Source organism: Ochlerotatus camptorhynchus, unplaced genomic scaffold (assembly GCF_037179485.1).
Source record: "Ochlerotatus camptorhynchus isolate MF236.1 unplaced genomic scaffold, CSIRO-AGI_Acam_v1.1 ptg000132l, whole genome shotgun sequence".
NCBI classification, from domain to species: Eukaryota; Metazoa; Arthropoda; class Insecta; order Diptera; family Culicidae; genus Ochlerotatus; species Ochlerotatus camptorhynchus.
In genome coordinates, this window is record NW_027040622.1 from 410,771 (window position 1) to 426,941 (window position 16,171).

At 38.7% G+C, this 16,171-nt stretch overlaps 1 non-coding gene across 1 annotated transcript; it reads right to left on the reverse strand.

Moving 5' to 3' along the window:
• Positions 1-15,131: 15,131 nt before the first annotated feature.
• TRNAE-CUC (transfer RNA glutamic acid (anticodon CUC)) lies at positions 15,132-15,203 on the reverse strand. The gene has a single exon. It is a non-coding gene; the product is annotated as a tRNA-Glu (tRNA).
• Between the last annotated feature and the right edge of the window lie 968 nt (positions 15,204-16,171).

The window sequence follows — 16,171 nt, forward strand, 5'->3', positions numbered from 1 at the left end:
ATTGTCGGAAAGCTATTTTTATGATTTCAGTGATTCCTTTTTTTATTTTGATGGCTTTTCCATATTCCTTGGACGCTAGGATTCCCTGCATCATAGCTGCATCCATCCTGTTATGAGTTTAGTTTTGTTTAGGGTTATCGACGAAAACATCCTTTCAACTGCCGCTGAGGAGTGTGGCAATGCAAGTAGGGTTGGCACAATTCATCTGAGATAAGGAAAAGTGATTTTGCCATTCAACCCTTTGGTGGCCAGTACCACTCCCCAAAATTCAACACCATCATCAAAATTAGTATCTATTGGCAAATCCATGTTTCTCACCTCGCGGAATTCGTTGTCTACCATTTGCATTTCGAATTCGTTGATAAACATTTGGGAACATCCGCAAAACTGGGTACATTGAGGGGTGCGTTTTATTTTTGAGATTTTTTGGGTCAATGCCCTACCTCAAAAACCTGGCAATGGTTTGCGAGAATCATATCATCCATATTGATACGTTTCCCGATTTGATTTACAAGCGTTATGTAGAAGTTCATCGACATTGTTCTGAAGTGATGAACATCCTCAAGATTGATGCTATTGGATGACAAAACATCATCCAAATGTGTTTGTACGCCAGTACTTATATAAACCTTTTCCACAGTAGTTTCTTGGTTGCAAAATTAACGAAACCAGGTCTTCAAGCTTGGCAATGTAGTCTGGTCTCATGAAATTATCGAGGATTTCCTTGAGCAAACGAACTAGCTCAGAATTGAGTCGTAATATTTAAGGCGCTTCCGATTGGAACAAGCGATTTAGTTTGTTAACTTGGGGTAGAACAAATTCCAAAAACCTCAAGCAAATCACCGTCATGGGGTTCTCCAAGATACCGCTGATTTCTTTCATCTTCTCGGCATCAAGTCCACATTCGAATTAGTATAACTTAAGAGTACTCTGAGAGCTGGACGTCTTTCTAGCATTCGTTTCACCACCTACTCTAATGACAACCAGCGTGTGGCAGCCGGGTGCTTGAAGCTGTTCAAATTTCGAAAATAATTTTGTTTATTGTATGTTAAATTTCAGGAACCAATTGGTAAAAATCTGTACAAAATCTGTATTAAGTTTCAAATATCTGTATAATGTCTGTAGTCTGTATTGGGCCTGTACGAAACTTCAAATATCTGTTTATATACAGACATATCTGTATATCTGGCACCGCTGGGAGAGAGAACCATGACAGTCGGTTTGTTGAATTGCACCGGACCTCGATGAAGAAAATCACTCGGTATACGGAAGCTGAAAACGAAAGCTAGGTACTGGTATGTGCTGGTATGTCGGCAGTTGACAATGTGGCGTTTCGATATTCGTTGAAATCCGATGGGCCTGGGCACTTTCATGCGTGTGAATGCGAGCTTTTTTCTTTTGCGCAATGTAATCAATCTCAACTGTGGAGGAGGAATGGATGGATGATCCTTGGGAATGAGTGGCCGTGCGCTGTCTGTTGCTTCTCCGTAGTGAAAATGTGAACGTCAGCACCTGGATTACGTTTGACTAAATAGATTACAATTTCAAAAAGTAGAAAAGCCTGTGCAGATCCGTCAGAATGCTCCGATGAATTCAACCTTCCATTTGGGAGTTTTACAGCAACAGTAAGGTGGGATTGTAGATCACTACCGGGTTCAGTCCACGTCGCCTCTGTGGTCGTGCTCCTTGTAATTGTTTATGGTAGTGTTCCGTTTATGCTATATTGCCTTTTAGAGCTTAATTTTGCACATCTTATTGAACTAGCTGTTTTAGTTCGCCTTCCACATTTTCCTCGAATATCTTCGGTAGTGAATCAGACGTACTTTGTTACTTTAAGAAAACAACAGCGAAGGAGTCGCTTGTGGATCCATCATTTTCAGTGTTTTGTTATGGTCGATGATATGGCTGCCAGTAAGCATATTTTTTCGGTTGACGTTTTGACAGCTCGGTTGACATGAAGAAACACCCAGAAACACCTTCCGACATCCAAAAACACACATGAAACACAATAAGCACAGACACAATGTGGCAGAGTGACTTAGTGATCGATCAGAAAGTGTTCCATGGATATTCAAGAATAATTTCTGATAGATATCTGATCATTTGATCAGGGTTTTCTAATGTATCATCGAAAAAATGTAATTTTTAAAATAATATTATATTTTTATTTAAATCACTGGTAAATTTTATCAGAAAGTGAATTCCAGTTAGGTACGTTGGTCATGATCGATCAAAAAATTATCAAGGCTTTTCTTATGATGGAGTTTTCCAAGCAGCACCGTGCGTCTCCATAATTATACATGAAATTAACGGTTTTGTTCAAAATTAGTATATTTTTAAAGGATGCAAATTTAAAAAAAAAAAAAACGGTTTTTGGTCCTCAACTTGGCTACAATGCACTTAAGGGGAGGTTTACTTGGATTTGGCTGAAAAACAATTGAACTTTGGAATTTTTTTTTCAGGAGAATGAAAAGACATACGAACTTCCGGTTTCGATAATTATATTTGTCCACTATTCCTGAATACTTGGAAATTTTTTGAAGGTAAAAAAACAAAATGGCGGCTCAAAATGGCGGCTCTTGTGGAGGAGTGTCAGTCAGGTTTTGCTGCAGAACTTCGAGTGCACACCCTCTGGTGGTGAACTGAAATGATTTTTTTTATTGTGGTTAAAGTTGATAATATTCCCTATGGCTTATACCTAACTAGAACGAAAGCTTGAGCTTGAGCTTGAGCTTGAGCTTGAGCTTGAGCTTGATTGACCGCCCACGGTTGCTACTCTGTTATTGACAGATCAGCTGTAATTACACAGAGAACCAATAGACGATGCTTGGGACTAGCAATCATCCTCAATGTGTAAAAACTGGTGATCTTGAATTAGGCAATACCAGCGCCGGCCGCGCCCGAACACAGGTCAAGAAAGGAATGGTAAGGATTGTGTTGACATGACACTCGCTTTGATGGAAGCCGAGAACACCTCTGCACTTCCACGAGGAATCACTGGGATGTTGGATAAGAGGGTTGGATTTGCAGCAGGGTTCGTTTTGGTAAACGATAAGCTGAATTGATGTCCTAACGATCATATAACGCGAAGAAGCTTGGGACTAAACCCACGGTCTTCTGCTCAGTAAGCAAAAACGTTTGCCACTAGGCAGACGAGCACCTTTTTAATCACCGAGTTGCTGTTATTACCATGTAGTCATATTAACAAATAAAACGATTGACGAATCTTGATTGTGGATGGGCCTGAGATTAGACTCATGATGTTCTGCTCAGTAAGCAAAAACGGTTGCTCTAAGGCCACCGAGCCCCTCATATCACATAATACAGTTGCTCTAATTTTTGTATCCATTCAAACCCGGAACCAACGACAACAACGAGTTTCGCAAAATACACGATACACAAGCGATTTTACTATAAATCTCTTTGATATGTAAGGACCTGGAACCGCGTTTTTCTGCTCAGTAAGCAGGCCACTGTAACCGACGATCTTTCAAATCCGAAAACTAAGAACTACGAAAAAGTACTTAGGCCTTCATTAAGTTCCACTTTCACGCGACGTACAATGTTTCAATTTGCTCTTTACGTATTGTTCAGGCTAGGCCCTTTTCAAAATTTACGCGAGAAATACGCACAATCGTCACCTACCTCGCAAAACTGGTTCCAAACGACAACAAAGGCATAAGCAACGATGGATTGTTGAACTTTGCTGGCTCCGGTGGTGTAGTGCACAGCAAAAAAAAATGTAATATCGATCAACGTAATTCAAGCTGATGTATGGAATAATGATGTAGGGTAGATGTACCAGTTACGGCTATACGCCCCTATCATGATGTGCTCCAATCATGGCATATAGGATTTCCATAGGCCATGATTGGAACACACCACAACAGGAACGCACAGCCACAACTGGTACATCTACCCTAATTGTAATTTTGTAATTTATCAGCACACACCCTGGTCGACCACTGTAAACCAATCTGCCGTTCAGCGTTTTCGGTTTTTGTTTCTGGATCTTTAGTTGCCTCTGTGATATACTTACTTGCGGCATACTATTTTGGGAGTGTATATGAGCGTGTACCATGTACGGTAGCTCATCTCTCATCGTGATGGTGGGACATAGTAGACAAATTAGAGAGAAAACAAGGAGGTATTAGTATTAGTTATATGTAAACAAACAAAATAAAAGTTAGATAATGCGGCACTGTAACTACTACTATTTTAGAGGTATGATTCGTCATGTTTAACTCAATGTTTCAATTGAAGCAAACTATCTATCTTACAATTACAAAAGCAAACCTAAACTTACAATTATATGCAAATGCAAAATGAAACTTGACAAATCATCGTCAATTCCGTTATTCCAGGGCAGGGCCTGACGATTTGAATCTAATTTTGATCAGTGAACGGGCACCATATGGTACATTTTCTCACCATGAACCTATCATTTCCAGCCTATCTGAACTATTTAATAAATGGAAGCCATAACATGGGTTACGCTCCCCCTAAGCGGGCCCTCCGCATCCTGTCTCTGTCTTATCTCAAATACAAAATGCCAATGGTATGAATGTATCTATATATAACTTGGAAATGACGTACAATCAAATAAACCCGTAACCCACTCACTTGGTCAGGCTTCAGAATCGTCCAGTGGGCAGTGCACTCTACACTCCAAGTTCCCTTTTTTTCAAATTTACCGCAAATTTGATATTTTACCCATTGAGTGTTGATTAGTCACAATGAAACATTGTGACAGAAGTTGAGGTTACTAGTGTATTAAATAATCTAGGTCCTATTTAGGATTATATCTGAAAAATCCAAATCTGGCCAACGCCCACCCTAAACCTAAACCTGTTCTAATCCACCTGAAATGACTAACGAATGGAAGACTTTGACTACCCAGTCATGCAATAGTCTCATTCCGTGCCTTATGGCAACTTGATGATTCTATTGCGCTCATCTTTTGGCACCACCCAGGGGAGACTTGGTCCTGTACCCAATGCTTAACTTATCTCCATTCCACTCAACTACTCGCAATTTCGTGTGATATAGTGGGCGGAATATTATTATATGAGACAATTCAATGCAGACGTCTTTCCAAATTTGGCAGATCGACAGGTAATCGGTGAGTTAGCACGATAGTTGCTATTCAACAACTCGACAATGTCCCATCGTCAACGCCTGCTATGAGAATTTCCCATAGCAGACGCCAACGAAATGACGTCATCGAGCTATCGATCAACTACCCTGGTTATCACCTGGTACCTTATAGCACGATGCTAGGAGGCGAACCGGAAGAATCGATGAGCTACCTCCCCCTTATACCTAACTAGAACGAAATCCGATAAAGATTGACCAAATTATGGACATTTGAAAATTTAGTGCTTTTTTTTACCCCTTTTTTCTCACTTTGACCTTGCTTAAAAAATAGTAACTAACAATTTTTTTTTTTAGGTATAAGCCATTAAAAAAATAGTATCCTTCAAAGCGCAATTTTCCGATTGTAAATCGGATCATTTGTTCAAGCCCTATGCTCTAAGTTGTTATAAAAAATATGGTTTCGAGAAAAACGCGTTTAAAGTTTTTGTAGCGTCCCTCAGCGCGCATGACAAAGGTTCACTCAAAGCGCCATAACTCGCTAAATATGTTTCGGATCGTAAAATCCTTTTGGCCACATATTCTACACACTTGTAGCTTTCATTTTATGCAAAAAAAATTCAAGTAAACCTCCCCTTAAGTATAGTGTTTTTTTTATGAAATCGGGCTTAAATTTTCCTAATAATCCAATTCCGTGCCCAGAATTCATATATAAAACGATTTAAAAAGTTTAGTATAAGCATTTCAGTGAAAATAAGAGGTACGTTAAAAATGAATGACAGATTCGTAAAGTACGCATTTGGTACGTCACATTTCCGTAGAAATCTGGTCGATCGACTCGGTCATTACTGAAATCGTATGTCTATTCAGCGGGATACGGGTTTTCCGGGAAGCTTTGAGGTACGTTCAAAATCCTTGAAGGTACGCTATGGTACGCTATTGGTACATTCCAAAACACCTATCAACTTTGAAATTCGTTAAGTTTGTCCCGCTGGATAGATTGACGTTAAGTCATGTCCCGAGCCGTTTTGGAAGTTTGCCAAAAAACAAATGTCATGAAGCTAGTGTACCGTCTTCTACGATACATAATGGTAACGTGGCCTCATCTACAAACCGACTGGCGTTATAGCGAATACGCTGTGCCATTGAACAGTGGGAGTTTGACAGCTACTACGACTAGAAGAAGAAGAAGAAGAAGAAGAAGAAAAAGAAGAAGAAGGCCTCATCTACGCAAGATATCTGTCAGCTGTTCTTTGAAAAATTTGCTAGTGTCTGTGAAACTGGCTGCCAGTTTCGTACCACTTTCTCGCCAAACCATGAGCAGAATTGATATCTATCCCGAGATGTTTTCCAGGGTTTCCTCGAAACTCAAGTCGTCGTACAATCCGGGTCCAGACGGAATTCCATCGGCGTTCCTCAAAACGTACTTGGACAGTTTGTTGTCTCCTGTTGCTGCACGTTTTTCATCGGTCCGTGGACGTCAGCGTTTCCCTATCCTGTTAGAAGCTAGCGCACATGTTTCCAGTACACAAGAAGAGCAACAAACAGGACGTTAGCAACTACCGTGGCATCACTTCGCTTAGCGCTGTTGCTAAATTGTTCGAATTCGTTGTTATGAAACCGTTACTGGCTCACTGTAAGCGGTATATTAGTATCGACCAGCATGGTTTCATGGCTGGTCGCTCCACTGCCACTAACTTGCTGTGCCTTACTTCCTAGATCTCTTACAGTATGTCGGATCGTGATCCGCTTCCTTCGATAAATTGAATCGTCGCATATCAATCGCAAAACTGGACAGGCTTGGTATCCACGGCTGCCTTTTGCCATGGTTTCAGTCGTACCTCACCGATCGCTATCTTACTGTTGTCATTGGTGATCACCAGTCCCGTATGTTCACTGCCACGCCCGGAATACCCCAGGATAGTCACCTGGGGCCGCAGATTTTCCTGATTTACTTCAACGACGTGAATCTGGTAATTGAGGGATTACGATTAACTTACGCAGATGAACTTAAACTCTTCCTTCGAATTCACGCAATTGAAGACTGTTGCTTCCTTCAACGTCAGCTGAATGCTTTTGCTGATTGGTGTATTCTGAATCATGTGGAGGTTCCACTGGCTTGCACTGCACTGTCCTCTGTGAACAATTAACGGAAAATAGATTATGCGTTTCCGGTAGATGTCACCGCAAACAACAGCAGTGAAATCTGAAGGGAAATGAATGCAGAAGCTTTACAAAATGGATAATTGCCAAGTTAAATTTAACTCGTGGTTAAACGTGACATTTCGAAAATTATTTTCAACATTCGAAAATCCCGGATATTGATCGGTTTTCACATAGAACTCGGACAGCAGGTTTAATTGATAACTCATCTGTCACTTTTAACCATGAGTTAAATTTAACTCGCCCATTGGGACACATCCTAAAAGTAAAAAGAAAAAGTAAAATTAGGGACAATCCATAAATCATCTAGAATTTTTTGACCAATTAATCTCCCTTCTCCCTCGTAGCGTGTTTTGCTATACCTAATACACGACCGGCCACAACCTCTGAAACCCCTCTCCCCCCTCAACTACTACGTTACTTATAAAAGTTCCCTAAGCATTGGGCAACAGTGAAAATCAGCAGCACACACACAAAACGGGCGGAACATTTATGCGAAATTTCGTTATTGATCGTCAATATCTCGCGATCAGAAAATTTTAGCTTGAAATCCCTCCATTAAATTCTCGGTATATGTTTTATCTATCGATTGAATAAAAAATATACTAAATATCCATCCAGGCTGTTTCTGTGGTGGGAAAAAATGGATTTCCCTACACAGGTTAAAGATTTCTCTATCAAGCACTGACATTATAGAGGTCTTATGCTTTTAGATTAGCTATAAAAGTCCATCCTTAATGGAAAATTATGCTATAGAACGGTTATAAAATCCCAGTTTTTTTGCTGATGGGGGTGACACCACTGACCCCACTGGATCGTTACGGTGATCCAGTGGTTCATCTGATAACTCCTGAAGAGAAAGCTGCCGCGATAGGTCAACACTTCGCCAGCTCCCATAATCTCGGACAAAACATGGTCAGCCCTCATGAATCTGAGGTTGCTGAAAACGCAACCAACCTCCATCAGATTCCCAACATTTTACCCGAGGAAACCGAGATTACGGCTGACAAACTGTTGGCCACTTGAGTTCCAGATTCTACAACCATCTGGCACTGATTTTCAATCTGTGCCTCTGACTTGGCTACTTCCTCTCGTGCTGGAAGTAAGCTAAAGTCATACCGATCCGGAAACCTGGGAAGGATCCGTCCTGTCCTTCAAGTTATCGAACAATCAGCCTTCTCTCAAGATTATCAAAACTGTTCGAAAGAGCAGTCTACCACCGGCTCCTAGCATCTGCCGAACAAAATAACATCTTACTCGAGGAACAGTTTGGTTTTCGGAAAGGCCGTTCGACCGTACACCAGCTGACCGACCAGCAACAAACATTCTCAGATGGAACAAGTCTGTTTCGAAAACATCTGCCATGACGTTGTTGGACATTGAAAAATCGTTCGACAATGTCTGGCATGATGGCCTGGTGTTCAAATTGCAGCCCTATGGTCTTCCAATATTCCTAGTGAAGACAACTACCTATCGAACAGGACGTTCCGAGTCTCTCTGAATGGCATCACATCGGATGCTTTCAACATCGGTGCTGGGGTTCCACAAGGAAGCATCCTTGACACCTTCTATTCAACAACGCAGATGACACATCCATCGTCTAAAAGGGTAGGGTCATCGGAGCTCTGACTATCAAACTGCAGAGAGACCTGGACGTTAGACTGATGCAAAATTTGAAATTTTCGCTGCACAGTGTTTAAACGGTTCTAAATTGGGCTCTGATTAGCCTCCCAAAATTTGAACTCATTTAGTGAGAAACTGACTTGGCACAAACCATTTGAAGTTTATATGGGAATTACTATGGAGAAACCATAATTTAGATTCATATGTACCTCAACATTCAACATTCCATTGGTGTTTATGGCGCATAGAATAGAGGACAAAAATCATGGCTACTATGTCACACTGCAGAATACAGTGTTGCCCACAATACAGTTGCTTAATCTTGCCATAAGATTATCAATCTTTTAAACAATGAATAACTATTTAATTTGACGTTTGGCTGAAAAACGATTTTCTGCAAAGTTGTAACTGATAAAAATTCCCATAAGAATAGCAATAGAATTTGTTAACAGTACAATATGTAAAAAGGCTAAGAGACAATGAACAAAAAGTTTTGTTTTCCCATAGTAATCTTCATATAAACTTCAAATGGTTTGTGCCAAGTCAGTTTCTTATCAAATGAGTTTAAACTTTCGGAGGCTAATCAGGACCCGATTTGATACCGTTTGAACACTGTGGCGCGAAAATTTCAAATTTTGCATCAGTCTACTGGACGTCCTATCTGAATATTTCAACAGCTGGAAGATCCGTATCAACGCGGCAAAGACCCAGGTCATCATATTTCCACACTCTAAATCTCCCAGACTTGTTCCGTCGGTGAATAATAAGATCTGCCTGAACAGCACAGAATGGTTGAAAGAGGTAGTCTAACTCGGCTTAACACTAGACAGTAAGCTGATTTTCAGGGAGCACGTTGACAAAACTAAAACCAAGTGTAACATATTGATAAGATCACAGTATCCACTCATCAACAGGAGGTCTACTCTATCCCTGAAAAATAAGATTGCTGTCTACAAACAAATAATCCTTCCCGTAACAGAATACGGGATGCCAATCTGGGAGAGTTGCGCCAAATGCCATCACCTTAAATCCAGAACAAGATCCTTAGGATGGTCCTAAACAGTCCCCCGCGGACTAGAAATTCTGAGATCCACCTCCTGGCTGGAATTCAGACACTAGAAGAACGGATAGTATTCATCCAGGAAAGGTTCAGAGACACCTGTCTGAGATCAAATCACCAGATCATACGTGATCTAGCACGTTAGCTTAAGTTTTACTCGTAGTTAGGTAGGTTTTCACTTTTTTTTTCAATTTAAACAAAACACTCCCCCAAAGGGGTATTCTGTAAACTAGTTGAAAAACGAAAATATTAAATTAGAATATCAAATTATACAAATATAAAGAGCCAGGTAGGCTAATCAATTAAAATGTTAAATCAATGTACTACCATAATCAATAGAAATAAACATAATTTTACTAGTACTACTGATGGGGGTGAGGCATGCAAGTTGTTCGATTGCATAAGTCTCTAAGTAGGAGGGAGTTACAAAGCTTTTTATCTTTATTTAAGAGGTTTTCAGCCTAAAGGCTGGTTTGCCTCTGGACTTACAAACAATGCTTATCTCTTAGCATATTTTCGTTTTGTTTCTTTAATAAAGAGACTTTCTGCCCTAGGATGGTTCGTCTCTACCTCTCTTAGCATAAATAAAGGTACCGTCGAGTGATAGTGATTTTTTTTTAGTGATAGGTACTGAAATTCGACAGTGAGTGTTCAAAAGGGCGTACTTGCAATGCACAATGATATGTTTTGAGCCTGAAATTGAAACTTTAGACTAAAAATCTCTAGTACAAAGTTGTTCCTTATAATTACGCCCTCATTTTTATGACAATGAATTCTAGGGTGGTTCCTATTATCATTAAAATCAAAAATCTAACTTTTTTGCTTGAATAAATTAAGGTATACCTTCTTCTGCAAAGTTATAGCTGAGCTAATTTCAAGCAGCTTTTTGCAACATAACTTTTTTGTATCTCTTAAATTGGCCGATTTAGAGCTATTTTCTTGAATAGAGTTAGGGTGGCTCTTAAAAAACAGTTTTTTTGCTCTAGTTTTCTTATTTCGAATTTCTCAGCAAAGGTGTCTTGGGATAACTTTAAAATCTTAAAAAGAGGCAAATTTTTGCTGCTCAAAGTTTGTCAATATATTTCGCCGATCAAGAGTTATTGACATTTTTATACTAAAAATATGCACTTTTCAAATGTTAATATCTCTGGTTGGGGCAAACAAAAAAAAAAGTTTTTTTACGGCATTTGAAAAAGCGTATGTTATTCTCAATAATACGAAAAAAATTGGAGGTATGTTATTTTTTAAACTCGTATAAAATCAATTTGAATTTATTCATATTTTTTACTATGTTTGGGTATATCTTTTTTATTAGAAGAGATGCAGGCAACAAATCCAGGTATTAAACATTCGTCTAAAAGAGTTTCAAAATTTTCTTGAAGATAACTTTCATGAGAAATTTAAAATAAAAAAGTTATTAAATGTGCTAGTAAATTTGTTTCAATATTTGGACATTTAGTGTCTTCGAAGAAGTTTTTGTTCTTAAAAATTCCCTTCTTTTGGTGTTTGCAAACGTCAGGGTGGTCCTCAAATTAGGGAATTTTTAAAACTAACTTTTTTGTTTAAAAAAATAAAAACATGTGTTGTTTAAGTTAATTGTAAGCAACTTTGTCGAAGAAATTTTTTTTCTATCTCTTACGTTCTCATTTTAGAGTATTTTTTCGGAGTTGGCTTAGGGTGTTCCTGGAAAAAATAGTTTTTTAGCAATAACTTTTTTATTTGAAATTTCTCATGAAAGTTGTCTTCAAGAGAATTTTAAAACTCTTTTTGACGAATGTTTAATACCTGAATTTGTTGCCTGTATCTCTTCTAATAAAAAAGATATACCCAAATATAGTAAAAAATATGACTAAATTCAAATTGATTTTATACGAGTTTAAAAAATAACATACCTTCAATTTTGTCATAATATTGAGAATTACATACGCCCTTTCAAATGCCGTAAAAAAACTTTTTTTTTTGTTTGCCCCAACCAGAGATATTAACATTTGAAAAGTGCATATTTTTAGTATAAAAACGTCAATAACTCTTGATCGGCGAAAGATATTGACATCTTTGAAGACACCTTTGCTGAGAAATTTGAAATAAGAAAACTGTTTTTTCAAGAGCCACCCTAACTCAATTCAAGAAAATAGCTCTAAATCAGCCAATTTAAGAGATACAAAAAAGTTGTCTCCAACAAAGTTGCTTGAAATTAGCTCAGCTATAACTTTGCCGAAAAAATGATACCTTAATTTATTCAAACAAAAAGTTAGATTTTTGATTTTAATGATAATAGGAACCACCCTAGAATTCAAAATGAGGGCCTAACTATAAGGAACAACTTTGTAGAAGAGACTTTTAGTCTAAAGTTTCAATTTCAGGCTCAAAACATATCATTCCACCTAAATCTGCATTCTGGACCACTGTGCAATGGAAGTCAGATTCCAAACTGAAATAACATCGGAGTTTCTTTTCTTATAGATTTGGTATGTTCAGATGAATTATTTAAAAACGAATTGCTCTATCTCATCATATGTGTAGTTGGTGAGGGTGGAGGTTAATATACCCCATCCCCCTCACTCATATCAATAGTTTCAGTTTGAAATAACTTCGGAGTTTCTTATTTTATCGATTTGGTATGTTCAGGATGAATTATTCAAAAACATTTGCTCAATCTCATAAGCGTTATTAGACAGCGGGGGGTGGGCAAGAGGGCTTACTATATGCAGTTTTTAAAACGAAAATTGTTGTAGCGTAAATATTTAATATCCACTTGTCGGTTCATTTGTTAGTTAGGAGATGTTGTGTGAATCATTAGCAGCTGGGAAATTTTCAATTTCTATACAAAGCTTTTATTAGAAACATTAAACTGCCATTCGGACCATCCAAATATAGAAATCACAGAAGTAGTCGTACGTCAAGAACCAAAAACAGTAGAATACGGAAACTGTCTTCTTCAGTTTTGTTTCAGACACAGGTACAGTCGGATTTCGCTTGGTGGGCTAACTTTAAGCTCCCAAGCCCAACGTCACTCAACGTCACTTCTAACATTAGCATGATTCCTTTTCGAAATTTCGACCGGTTTCATGCAAAAACCGGCAAACGAGTGGAGTAATGATACATATTATTTCAATGCGATACAACTTGTTGCTAGATGGTTGTCAACGATATGGATGAATGAGGGGTGAAGCTAATTTCTGACTTATCAAGAAATTCACCCGAGACCTAGTTCAACAACAATATTTGCTTCAAGGGATAGAATAGCATCGAAAAGAGTACCATGAGAAATCGTAGAATATATTAAAATGAAATATAATCATTACAATCCATGACATTTGTCTGAATATATCTGACATTGTATATTGCAGCAAAAGAGTAGGGAAGATAATGGTAGTACTCGCTTTATTTACAACTGCTCTTATGAGATTAAGAAAATGTTTTTGAAAACCCATCCAAAGAACTTGAGAGATGGGAAACACCGAAGTTAATTTAGTCTTTATCTTTACTTTAATTGATATAAGTGAAGACCGGAAAGCATAAAGTAAGCCCTCCCATATCTAACTACGCCTATTAAATGGAGCACATGTTGTTGAATTCATCTAAACATACCAACTTGACAAGATCAGAAAATCCGAAACTATTGCAGTTTGAAGCCTTACCTTCATTTATATGGGTGAGGGGGCGAGGGTATAGTTACCCCTCCCCCCTTCATCTCTTAATTATGCCTATGAAATTGAAAAATGGTTTTTGAATAATTCATCTGAACATACCAAATCGATAAGATACGAAACTCCGAAGTTATTTCAGTTTGAAACTTTACTTCTATTGATATGAGTGACCCCCCCCCTCCCCTCATACCCCTCCGACTACGCATATGAGATAGATCTATTGTTTTTGAATATTTAATCTGAACGTTCCAAAACGATAAAATAATTAACTCCGAATTTGGAGTCTGACACTCTTTGGTATACCGGCAGTGTTGGCAAAAAAAGGGATTTTTGGCATTTAATTCCAACGTTTAACGTATTCAAATGCTTGGTTTGTGCAAAATTGTGGCCTCTAGTAATAAAGATGTAAAAAGGTTTTCCCATACTAATTTCCATACAAATTTCAAATACAATGCGGAAAGCCGGGTTACAACCAATCGTCCCCAAATTTTGCACAGTTGCTTGGGACCCCAAATGGAACCAAAAAAAACATTGTTCTGAAAAAATGATCATGACCCATCCTAATCTATATATATATATATATAAATAAATTTCTGTCTGTCTGTCTGTCTGTCTGTCCCTTATAGTCTCGGAAACTACTGAACCGATCGGCGGAAAAATTTGTATGCCGGGGGTTTTTGAGGCAGGGAAAGGTTCTTATGATGGTTCGAGACCCCTCCCCCCTCTGTAAAGGAGGGCTCCCATACAAATGAAACAGTAATTTCTGCATCAAGCAAATGGAACCAAATTTGGCATGTGGAGGTCATAGGGGGTAGCCCCTTTGATAAAGGGGGGGGGGGGGCTACGTACAATATAGCATGCTTTTTTTTTAATTGGCGCATAAACTCAAGCTATTATTGAATCCCGAGCTAGGCCAGGCACACTCAGCTAGTATAATATAATTAATCATAATTGCTTCTTCTGGTCCATCACGTAATAAAAGCAGTCATCATAAAGGACTTTAAAAAAAGATTAGTAACATCGAACTTGACAAGCTTGACAAAATACAGGTGAACAAAAAAATCATCAAAAGCTCTGGGGGGGGGGGGGGGGGCTAGATATTTCTGAAGGGGGCCTGGCCCCTTTGGCACCCCCAGTAGCTACGCCAATGGTAAACAAACATGTCATATAAAATTAAATGTTCCAAGACTGAAAAGTTCGAAAGTATGTTTGATTGTGCTGAATTTCACGGGTAATATAACTCAATTTTATGTCAAAATTTATTGTCGTATATGTCAGTCTCAGAGCATCTAAATTTACATTAATTAATTAATTAAGTTCTGGAACTAAATCGTGCGTACCAGCTGTGGTTCATTTTCAAGGCAAATGTGGCTGGTACTTAAAGGTAAAGGGAGAGAGATTTGAATGAAAGTATGCTAAGTTGAAGGTTATGTATGCAGTATATCTGGAATATATTGATATAACTTCAACTTTCAATCGTTATGACAATTTTTAAAAGTGACAGTTCTTCCGAATACCCTGTATTCACGGACAAAAAAAGTTTCCCATACCGGGAATCGAACCCGGGCCTTCCGGGTGAGAGCCGGATATCCTAACCACTAGACAATATGGGATTGTTGATTTAAACATTGTGATGAGAAAAGTTTTTAGCTACATGGTATATACGATATAATTGATACTGGTACAACACCCCCTGGTGAGCGTGCATAATTTTTCAACTCTTTATTGTTACGCAATTATCTAAAAATTAGCGAACAAAATGTGGCAGGCTTTTCACCTTTCCTCTTAAAAAATGCTCATATCACGCCTCGATGACGGTCAAACTCCCGAAACAATTGCTTAGAATAATTTCCATCCACGCACATGTATATCCATTTATCATAAGGCACATGGCTGGTCGCGCTGGTTGTCCCGGATTCGCATTAAATTTAAATCGCTGCTTTGTGCACACCAAAAGACTCAGCGACAGAGACAGCGAGACAGAGCACGCTCTAAACACTCTTTTGTATAGAATGGCCGTTCGTTGAATTCATTATCTGAAGCGTCATCAGTTGGCACTGGCTGCCCAGAACGGCAAGGAATGAATATGCGAAAAGTTGAACAATCTGACTTTAGCATTTCAAAAACAACGACAAACCGAGAACAAACACACTCTGTAACGAAACGATATTATATCAGCCCAAAGTAAATGGGATAACAGCATGAAGGTGTACTAATGGGGACTGATGTTGATGCAATGCTGCCTCATTTGCCATTATTATTTGGCCGTGTTGGTTTTTGTTCTTGCGCTGTCAGACGAGAAAATTCTCCTCTGGGGGGGGGCACAAAGTTCAAGTTCAATGTTTATTTGAGCTCCCTGCCCTGCTCCACCCTGCATCACCCGAATGCGTTTTTCCTCGATCCAAATGAAACAGAGAGATGGGAACTGTTGTTGCTGAGGTCATCGTACGAATCGGCTGGAACACAAATGCGGAGTGTTGGACTTTTATGCTTGGTGTGGAAAATTTTGATTGTTGTTTTTGGAGGTACAGAGAACAATGCTAGTCGTGGTTTTTTGTATAATTTAGGAAGTGCACGGCAC